The sequence below is a fragment of the Trichosurus vulpecula genome, chromosome 4, assembly GCF_011100635.1.
Source record: "Trichosurus vulpecula isolate mTriVul1 chromosome 4, mTriVul1.pri, whole genome shotgun sequence".
Classification (NCBI taxonomy): domain Eukaryota; kingdom Metazoa; phylum Chordata; class Mammalia; order Diprotodontia; family Phalangeridae; genus Trichosurus; species Trichosurus vulpecula.
The window spans coordinates 221429768-221440368 of record NC_050576.1 but is presented as its reverse complement, the minus strand read 5'-3'; the positions used below and the strand labels follow the sequence as shown (position 1 = coordinate 221440368).

Sequence of the window (10601 nt, the reverse complement as noted above, 5' to 3'; positions counted from 1 at the left end):
CTCCTTTTCATATATGGGGCCTCCAGAATAACTCCCCTAGGTTCAAGGAATTCTATGGGTCCATATCCACTTAAAACAATAGTCCATAAGCTCCCACTGATGTTTCTTTTTTCTAGTCATTTGAAGGGTGCAATTAGTTCAAAGCAAAATGGAAAAGTATAGTAAGAAAAGTCGCAACAGAACATTCCTCTTATAAATCTCAGGCACACCATGCTACAAATACACACACTATCATTTGGGGGATCACTAATTGGAACAAGTAAGGAACATGTGTACCCAGGGCACATGCTGTATTAGCAAGGCAATAATCACAATGTAGACGATAGTTGTCAATGTGCCTATGTAGTTCTGTATCGCCAAATATAAGAGACTCTCCATACACAAGGTAGAAGTAAACCATTTATTTAGACGCCAGAGAACCAGATCCCCAAACCAATAAGCCCAATCCATCACAGCAGCAAAAATTAATACGCATTATCACAGCAGAGAACGATTCCATTCCATAACCTCCCTGCCCCCTGCTGGGGCCTTGCCATCAACGACCACACTCACAGCACAGCTAGTACATGTCTGCTCTCTCTCCCCCAGCTCTAACTGCTCTGAAAATTTCCTGCTCCACCCTTCCAGTTCCTCTAGTTCAGCAAGCTCCTCCCACTACATGTGACTTAGACTTCCTGTGATGTAAGCGGGTCACATAGGCCTATTAATGGGTGGGAAAGATCTTCAAATTTAAATTATCATTACATTCAGCCCCAAGATTTTTCTTGTCCATTACATAGGTCAATGGCGCAATCAATAGGAATTTTGGGATAACTGGTGTAAACAGAACTTCATACAACAATATAACATGGATAACACAAAATAAGCATATAAAACAATATCATCACTCCCTGCTCAAATGAATGGAGCTCAAAATAATGTAGTGGTATAATGTAATGTAACGGGAGGAGCTTCTATATGGAGAGTCTCTTATATTTGGTGATACAGAACTACATAGGCACATTGACAACTATCGTCTACATTGTGATTATTGCCTTGCTAATACACTTGCATATAGGGGGTAACTCACATTTCTGATGCTGCAGGGCAACTGATGTCTTCTGCTGATATCATCACATTGTTCTCACTGGGCCTGATCCCTGCTGGTGGTGAGTGGTCTCCAGTAATTTGTTGGTAACTGTGGGGCATATAGTGGGTCTCGGCTGAATGTTGGTTTTATGGGGTCTACTAAGTGCATTGCTTTGCTGGTTCCCACTGATCTGGTGGTTGTTGGGTATAGGATTGGCTGCTAGCTCTGCTTGCTGCTTCCAATTTTTGGAATTTCAGGGTCACCCACTGACCACTTTAGTTTCATCTTCATCCAACATAGTAAAAACCTCTCCCCAATATAGGAAGGCTGACAGTCACAATAAAAATCAGGGAGAATACGCTAAAGCTAAGATTGTTGTTTTTTTTTTTTAATTTTTACTCTTATGTCTAGGGAAGATTAAAGGCCTTGGTTACCGGGTCTCATTCTCCCAACTTCCACTAATACTGGTAGCTCAGATCACTTGAGCCCAGGTAGCTATTGTTCCCCTCACTATCAACCAACCAGTCAATATCTCTCCAATATCAATCACTTGCTGACCTCTCCTTAATATCAACTAACCAATTAACAACAATTAGCTTTTAATCAGGGGATATTTACTGAAAAGGTATAGCAGGAGCCAAAATGTAATATCTAATATGAGAAGCACACTCTTTTCTACTACCTTGATCCTTGGGGGCAGTGTCTTCAAACTTAAAGTAGGTAAACACAAAACAAAAACATCCCTTCCCTCCCCATCTCCCCACACACGCACAATTCACTTCTGTGTGTGCCACAGTCAATGCAAGAACTGCTCCTCTGCTTAAAGGACACAGCATCTCAGCTGCCGGACTGCTTCACTGCCAGGTTGGACCAAGCCGGTCACTCTTCACCCCTCAGCTTTCAGGGATGGCTGCTCACTACATTTGGCTGTTATGGCCATGGGCAGACTTTCCTACTGACTTTAATTGCTGGACTTCCGATACCTCTTATGACCTTTCGAAGCAAAGATCACAAGGTCATAATGTAGTCTGTTCCATTTCTGAATACTCATTCACCTGAGATCAGGAAAGAACAGAATATATTAAAGCACCATGTGTTAATAGCCACATGGTGACTTGGTGGGGAGATAAGAGCTGGTAGCAAGCAGCCACAACAGCAGTTCTTACTTCACTTACCACCTGGGAAGAGAGAGAGAGAATTTTCTTATTCTAGCTCAAAGCTCAATTTAAAAATTTTCATCACGACACATCAATCCAATGGGAAACAATCAGAGAACATCTACACATTTTTTGAGGTGGGGAGAGAAGGGGCCCCCTTCTATTGCTTCCCAAAGCAGGCTACATGCAGACATGTCGATATTATACATGCTGTAGGGACTAGGTCTTGATTAGGTGTTAGATACTCCCAAGATCCACTCAGGCTTAGCATGCCAGTGAGTTTGAGTCAGAACAAAATGGTAAGATATGGAGGCAAGGTTATTGTTTTCCACCTACCTAGCTCCCATTTCCTGCCTTTATTAATGCATATTTGTAAGCATCAGAGCCCCTTGGCTTTGATCCTGTATTTTGACTCAAGAAAAACCTCCCTCTCCACCACAATCCCCACCATGAAGAATTTGCTCTTCCAGCAAATTATATGTGGTATGCATGAAAATCTTTGAGCATGCATCATAAACAACATAAATTGATAGATAATACAGTGCACACACAGATACCTAATACATTAGCACATTTAATTATTATAATACATATTAATGACATACATGAAATCATGACATTTATTAGGCACAAATCTCAATGTAATACAAAGACATATAATAGCTCATGACAATTATGTTTGGTGGCCAAGTACAGAGGTCACACACCAAAATATATCCATAACGATAGATTCATAAAATATGTATCTTTAAAACATACCATGGCAATAAAAGTATATGTGGAAAGCAAACATATATGCAACACATAATAGCATATGCTCCAATTACATATACAAAGCCCACTCAACCTGCACCAAATGGCTTCATTTGGCTCCATGGGTAACTTTTCCCATTTCTCCTAATGCATCCTATATAAGCTTGGTCACTTGTCTAATCAGCTTGCCACTTCTGCTGTGACCTCCTAGGACTGTGAATATCTCAGGATTTCTGGTAGCATCCTCAGACTTCCTAGCCTATGGTCCCAATCATGAGCTCATGTCTTAAGCTGACTATAGATAGCTTCATAGATATAGATATATAGATATTTACATATAGATATCTATAGACATAGATATATATTTATCTATATCTATATGTATGTGTCTATGTGTGTTATCCCTCTATCTATCATTGTTTCCAGGCTTTGTGGTTGCTCTTGGATCCCTAGGTGTCTTCACAATTTGAGACTTAGTAAAGAAAAGGAAGGCCTCTAGGTTCAGCCCTGCTCCCCAATCTGAACAGAGGCCCCCTGGGGCTGAGAAAGACTTGACTGATGTCTCTGATCCTCTGGTGGTTAGCAAGTACCAACACCCATTTTTTTCTTCATCTAAGTCATTGTCTTTTGAACATTTATCTAAGAGTGGCAGTCTTTCTGCAACTGTTCAGAGGACTCTTTTTCTAAGAGTCTACTTAACCCCTTTCCTCCTGTGGGTGACCTAGCCTAACTCCCTCTCCAATAAACAATAGGTTGTTTATTGTCTGGGTATTGTTCCAAACACTCTCCAGGACCATCTTGTAGACTGGCAAGTTGACTGATCCTTCTACTATATTGTATGAGATAGATTTCCCTCAATTTATCAGCAACACACTAAGATTTCTTTGCAGAGCTCTATCCCCTTGTTTATCAATGGGCTCCAACATTATATTTCTTTTGATAAAGAGTTTTTCTGAGTTGAGACCATAGCCAGGTGGTAGGTCTTTTTCAATCAACCTCTCAACCAAGACATAATCTGGTTATAAGTTTTTATGTCCTCTCTATTTTTTGAGACTCCCCATTACAGGTCTCAAAGAGGTAAATCTGGCCCTTACCCCAAACATCTGCAGTTAAAGTCTAATGGTATCACTTCTACTAACATTGTATGCATACACAAATGTTTTGCCACAGCAAAATTCTAGTGAGTCTTTTGCACCAGCCGGTATGTCCGACAGACAGTATGTGATTGAAATGCTCAAAGGGCTATGGGTCTTCTTGAGGGTGTTCAGATATAGCTTAAGACTTCCTTATTTCTGTCAAAGTTCAAAGCCCTTTAGGTAATTTGCTTGGTCAGAGTAGATCCTGGCAAGAAAAGTCATGTGCACAGAAATGTTTGGCCCATGATGCCTTAGAAACTGTTGAAGCTTTTTTACTCCTGGTGGGATATGTTCATGGATACTAGATGAAATGGTTAGTCACTACTGGAATGTTGCTTATACTTTTCCTATCACCCTCCAGAGATTAAAAGGTTATACACACAAGCTCCCACAGCTTGTTATAACTGACACTCTCCTAGGATGTCACACAATTTGGTATCACTGTCCTGTGAATGCACACAGCACAGTCTCATACTTCTTAAAGACATTCGTTGCCATTTTGGCTCAGCAAAATCTGATTCTTACTAGATCAAGTGACCTCTCTTGTGTCCTTTCTAAAACCATGCTGTAATGATGTCATGTCCTTCAAATATAATGCCTTGGGCAGCACCAGCTGCTTCCTGGTACCTTTGTTCTTTTTCAGTCATATCCTATTCTTTGTGACTCCATTCGGGGTTTTCTTGGCAAAGATACTGGAGTGGCTTGCCATTTCCTTCTCCAGCTCATTTTACAGATGAGGAAACTGAGGCAAACAGGGTTAAATGACTTGCCCAAGGTGTCTGAGTCACTTTATTGCATAGTTGCAAGTTCTGCATTGTCTCAACAATAAGATGTTTTTAGGGGCAGACCTGACACTGGTCCCCTGTTAGTTTAGGTTCAATGTTGGGATGAAATGAGGCACTTGTAGGTCATTGAACATCTAGCAAAAACTTAGTCCTAACAAAGCAAGATATCCAACAAGGATAGGGTGGCACTTAGTTTTCATAAACATGGTCCCTTCTCTATATGGAAATGCATCTAGTCAGCAGAGTGTGGTGATTTGTGTAGTTGTTGCGGATCCATCAAATCATAAGGATTCAAACCCTGGGTGGGCAAGACCTTTTATGACCCTAGGTGACCAGAAAGCCACATTGACATAGCCAGGGAACACCAGGAAGCTGTATCAGGGAAGGCCCATTGAGCTTTGTTTCATTCCTGGGCCAACCAAGTCATGACTTTGTTGCCTTTTCCTAACATGAGCTTACATGGGCTACACTTTTCATACCCTAAATGTATTTTCAGCATAAGCTAAAGCCTACATAATATATCACTGTTTGTACATTGAAAAGACACTTTCACAACTACTGTGAAGACCAAATTTCTTTTTTTTAATTTCTAAAATTTTTTTGGTTTTTTTTTGGGCAGGCCAATTGGGGTTAAGTGACTTGCCCAAGGTCACACAGCTAGTGCATGTGTCAAGTGTCTGAGGCCAGATTTGAACTCAGGAAGATGAGTCTTCTTTATCCCAAGCGCAGTGCTCTGCCCTTTAGATCACTATAACTAAGCAAAACCAAAGAAAACCCTCTCTCTTACCAGCTTAACATGCTAATGAATTTTAACCAGAACAAACTTCTTATGATTCTGTATCTTGGTCCTAGAAAACCCTTTCTGTCTTCATATAAAAAAAGAACTCTACAACTTAGATCTTTTTTTGTTGTTGTTGTTCTGTAAATATTTAATATATTTAGTTTTCAGCATTGATTTTCACAAGAGTTTGAATTACAAATTTTCTTCCCATTTCTACCCTCCCCCTCACTCCAAGATGGCGTATATTCTGGTTGCCCCATTCCCCAGTCAGCCCTCCCTTCTGTCACCCCACTCCCCTCCCATCCCCTTTTCCCTTTCTTTCTTGTAGGGCAAGATAAATTTCTACGCCCCATTGCCTGTGTATCTTATTTTCTAGTTGCATGCAAAAACTTTTTTTTTGTTTTTGAATGTCTGTTTTTAAAACTTTGAGTTCCAAATTCTCTCCCCTCTTCCCTTCCCACCTACCCTCCCTAAGAAGTCAAGCAATTCAACATAGGCCACATGCATATCATTATGTATAACCCTTCCACAATACTTATGCTGTGAAAGACTCACTATATTTTGCTCCTTCCTAACCTATCCCCCTTTATTGAATTTTCTCCCTTGACCCTGTCCCCTTTTGAAAATGTTTGTTTTTGATTACCTCCACCCCCATCTGCCCTCCCTTCTAACATCCCCCCTTTTTTTATCTTCTTCTTCCTCCTTTTTTCCTGTGGGGTAAGTTACCCAGTTGAGTATGTATGGTATTCCCTCTTCAGGTCAAATCTGATGAGAACAAGATTCACTCATTCCCCCTCACCTGACTTCTCTTCCCTTCCTACAGAACTGCTTTTTCTTGCCACTTTTATGTGAGATAATTTACCCCATTCTATCTCTCCCTATCTCCCTCTCTCAATATATTCCTCTCTCATCCCTTAATTTTATTTTATTTCTTTTAGATATCTTCCCTTCATCTTCAACTCACCCTGTGCCTGCTCTCTCTCTCTCTCTCTCTCTGTATATATATATATATATATATATATAATATATATACACACACATACATATATACATACATACACACTCACATGTACATATATATACATAAACACACACACACACACATATATATATATACATATATATGCATATTCACTTCAGCTACCCTAATACTGAGGTCTCATGAATCATACATATCATCTTTCCATGTAGGAATGTAAACAAAACAGTTCAACTTTAGTAAGTCCCTTATGATTTCTCTTTCTTGTTTACCTTTTCATGCTTCTCTTGACTCCTGTGTTTGAAAGTCAAATTTTCTATTCAGTGCTGGTCTTTTCACTGAGAAAGCTTGAAAGGCCTCTATTTTGTTGAAAATCCATATTTTGCCTTGGAACATGATACTCAGTTTTGCTGGGTAGGTGATTCTTGGTTTTAATCCTAGCTCCATTGACCTCTGGAATATTGTATTCCAAGCCCTTCGATCTCTTAATGTAGAAGCTGCTAGATCTTGGATTATTCTGATTGTGTTTCCACAATACTAAAATGGTTTCTTTCTGGCTGCTTGAAGTATTTTCTCCTTGATCTGGGAGCTCTGGAATTTGGTGACAATATTCCTAGGAGATTTCTTTTTGGGATCTATCTGAGGAGGCAATTGGTGGATTCTTTCAATTTCTATTTTGCCCTGTGGCTCTAGAATATCAGGGCAGTTCTCCTTGATAATTTCTTGAAAGATGATATCTAGGCTCTTTTTTTGATCATGGCTTTCAGGTAGTCCAATAATTTTTAAATTATCTCTCCTGCATCTATTTTCCAGGTCAGTGGTTTTTCCAATGAGATATTTCACATTGTCTTCCATTTTTTTCATTCCTTTGGTTCTGTTTTATAATATCTTGATTTCTCATAAAGTCACTAGCTTAAACTTGCTCCAATCAAATTTTTAAGGCAGTATTTTCTTCAGTGGTCTTTTGGACTTCCTTTTCCATTTGTGTAATTCTGCCTTTCAAGGCATTCTTTTCCTCATTGGCTTTTTGGAGCTCTTTTGCCATTTGAGTTAGCCTATTTTTTAAGGTGTTGTTTTCTTCAGTGTATTTTTCAGCATTTTTTTGGGTCTCCTTCAGCAAGTCATTGACTTGTTTTTCATGGTTTTCTCGCATCCTTCTCATTTCTCTTCCCAATTTTTCCTCTAGTTTTCTAACTTGCTTTTCCAAATCCTTTTTGAGGTCTTCCATGGCCTGAGACCAGTTCATGTTTTTCTTGGAGGCTTTTGTTGTAGGCTCTTTGACTTAGTTGACTTCTTCTGGCTGTATGTTTTGGTCTTCTTTGTCACCAAAGTAAGATTCCAAAGTCTGAGACTGAATCTGGGTGCATTTTCACTGCCTGGCCATATTCCCAACCAACTATCTTGACCCTTGAGTTTTTCAGCAGGGTATGACTGCTTGTAGACTAAAGAGTTCTATGTTCCAAACTTGGGGGGATGCACCAGCTCTGCCACACCAGCACTCCTCCTTCCCCAAGAACCCCCAACCCAGACTGGACTTAGATCTTCTGCAGGCTCTGCACTCTTGCTCTGATCTGCCACTTAATTCCTCCAACCAGGTGGGCCTGGAGCCGGAAGCAACTGCAGCTGTAGTTCTGTAGCTGCCCCACCTCCACTGCCCCCGGGGCGGTAGCCGAACTGCAAACTCCTTCTACTCCTGAAGCTTTTCCCACTGATCTTCTCTGTTATCTTTGGTGTTTGTGGGTTGAGAAATCTGGTCTACAACTTAGATCTTTAACCTAGAGTCCAAGAACTTGTTTTAAAAAATATTTTGATGACTCTATTTCAATATAATTAGTTTCCTTTGTAATTCTGTATATTTTATTCTATGTGTAATACATTGAGCTTTTGCAAAGGAATATTTACTTCCAAACATGATTACAAATATACAAACTTACCCTGGCCCCCCAACACATAGGAAGTATAAGCCACTATGCTCCTTGAACCTTGAGCTAGGATTAAAACCAAGAATCACCTACCCAGCAAAACTCCTCTTGGGGAGGAGAAGGGGATTAGGGTTCATAGCTTAGCTCTGTTCCTATCAAGCACAATCCCAGTTCCAAATCAAAATCCCACCTGGGGTTTGAGTCTCAGACCCCCTGGCTTCTCAGGGCTTCCATATGGGACAGGAGACACCTACAATCCTGGCTCCATGGTCACCATGGCATGAACCCCCAATCCATGAGGGTCACCTCTAGCATCTGAAACTGAAGATGAACAACACAGAACAGAAATAAACACCCCTAGGCACATTTCTCTGAGCTGGGGAAAGGGAAGCAGGGAAATTTGAGTCTCTTCCCTCTTACTTATCCATTCTGGACAAAGCAGCAAGGAGTCACTGAAAAGATCAAAGAAGAAAAGGTGGAAAAGAGAGTGACTGGCTGAGTCTCAGCAGTTTTAATTGTGATTGACATAGGAGGCTACCCCAATCCACATAGTAGGGGACACAGTGACCTCAATGCTAGACAAACTGAGCATGCTCAGTGGAGCCTAGGGTTACACATGCCTTTAGAAATATTATTCTGAGAAGGGATCCCTAAGCTTCACCAGATTGCCAAAGGAGTCCTTGACACAAAAAAGGTTAAGAACCTGTGCTTCTGGAAGGATTAGTTTATTGAGGGAGAAGGAAAGTTAGGTGCCACTGGTCAGGCCGGTGAACTACACAGTTAGGATCTTATTGGGATGTTTCTATGTTTTTATTATGTGGACAAGGGTAAGTGTGGGCTTCCATAGATCTTTGATCCCACTGCCACCCCCCTTAAAGAGCTAAACAGGAAAGTATGAGAGCTGGCACCTTTGGTTCAGAGATCTTTAAATATGATATGACAGATGGGTACAAGCATTAGTACTTCCTCAGGCATCTCAGACTTCAGGGTTCCCCCAAGGTATGTGGACCATGGAAGAATGTGCCCATCCCCCAAATTCGACACAATGTTCCAGAGCATCCAGCCTTCTAAGACCCACATGGCACTGCTATACTTGGAGTGGACGGGCATCCTGAATGTCCTGATGAGCCAGAATATAGATGGGTTGCATGTGGACTCTAGCTTTCACAGGGACAAACTGACCGAGCCCCATGGGAACATGTTTGTGGAAGAGTGTGCTAAATATACGAAGAACTTAGTGATGAATGTGGTAGCAGGCAGCATTGGGCTTCAAGGGCGTGCATTGTGGCTATCCACTGAAGGCCTTGGCCTGCAGCTAAGGGACACCATCCTTGACTGGGAAGATGTCTTGCCTGATTGTCACTTCTCTCTTCCAGATGAAGCCTGAAGGAACACAAACCTGGGCCATCACCCTGGGCACATCACTGCAGATCTGACCCAGTGGTAGCTTGCCTCTGCTTACCAAATGCCAAGGAGGTTGCTTGGTCATAGGCAACCTGCAGGCCATCATAATAAACCTTCACCTTTATGACTATATTGATGACATTATGGCCCAACTCATAGAACACTGTGCCTGGAGAGCCCTGAGTGGCAGAGGTCCTTTGTGGAGGAAGCTGTCCCTCCCTTGCTGTCCCTCCCAATAAAGGTGAAGGCTGAGCTCTACCCTACCACCCCTACTTTTTTTAAAAATTTATTTTCACTTCATGGAACAAAATAAACTTTCCCATAACACAATACAATGAAAAGATGATTGCATATGAAATTGCGAATCTACCATGTACAGCTTGCTATTCCCTTCAAATATACAAAAGTTATAATGCAAATTTCTTTTTTCCCTTTTTTCCTTCTCTCCTCTCCTCTCTGCCACCCCATCCTAGAGATGGCTACCATTAGACACAAATATATATGCATATATATATATATGTAAAATTATTCTATACATACTTCTATTTATCAGTTCTTTCTCTGGATGCAGATAGCATCTTCCTTCACATGTCCTTTGGTTTTAATTTGTGTATT

At 40.9% G+C, this 10601-nt stretch overlaps 1 pseudogene; it reads left to right on the top strand.

Annotated features, from left to right (window-relative positions):
• The first annotated feature begins 9378 nt into the window (after positions 1-9378).
• On the top strand, positions 9379-10299 carry LOC118847024 (annotated as a pseudogene).
• The last annotated feature ends 302 nt before the right edge of the window (positions 10300-10601 follow it).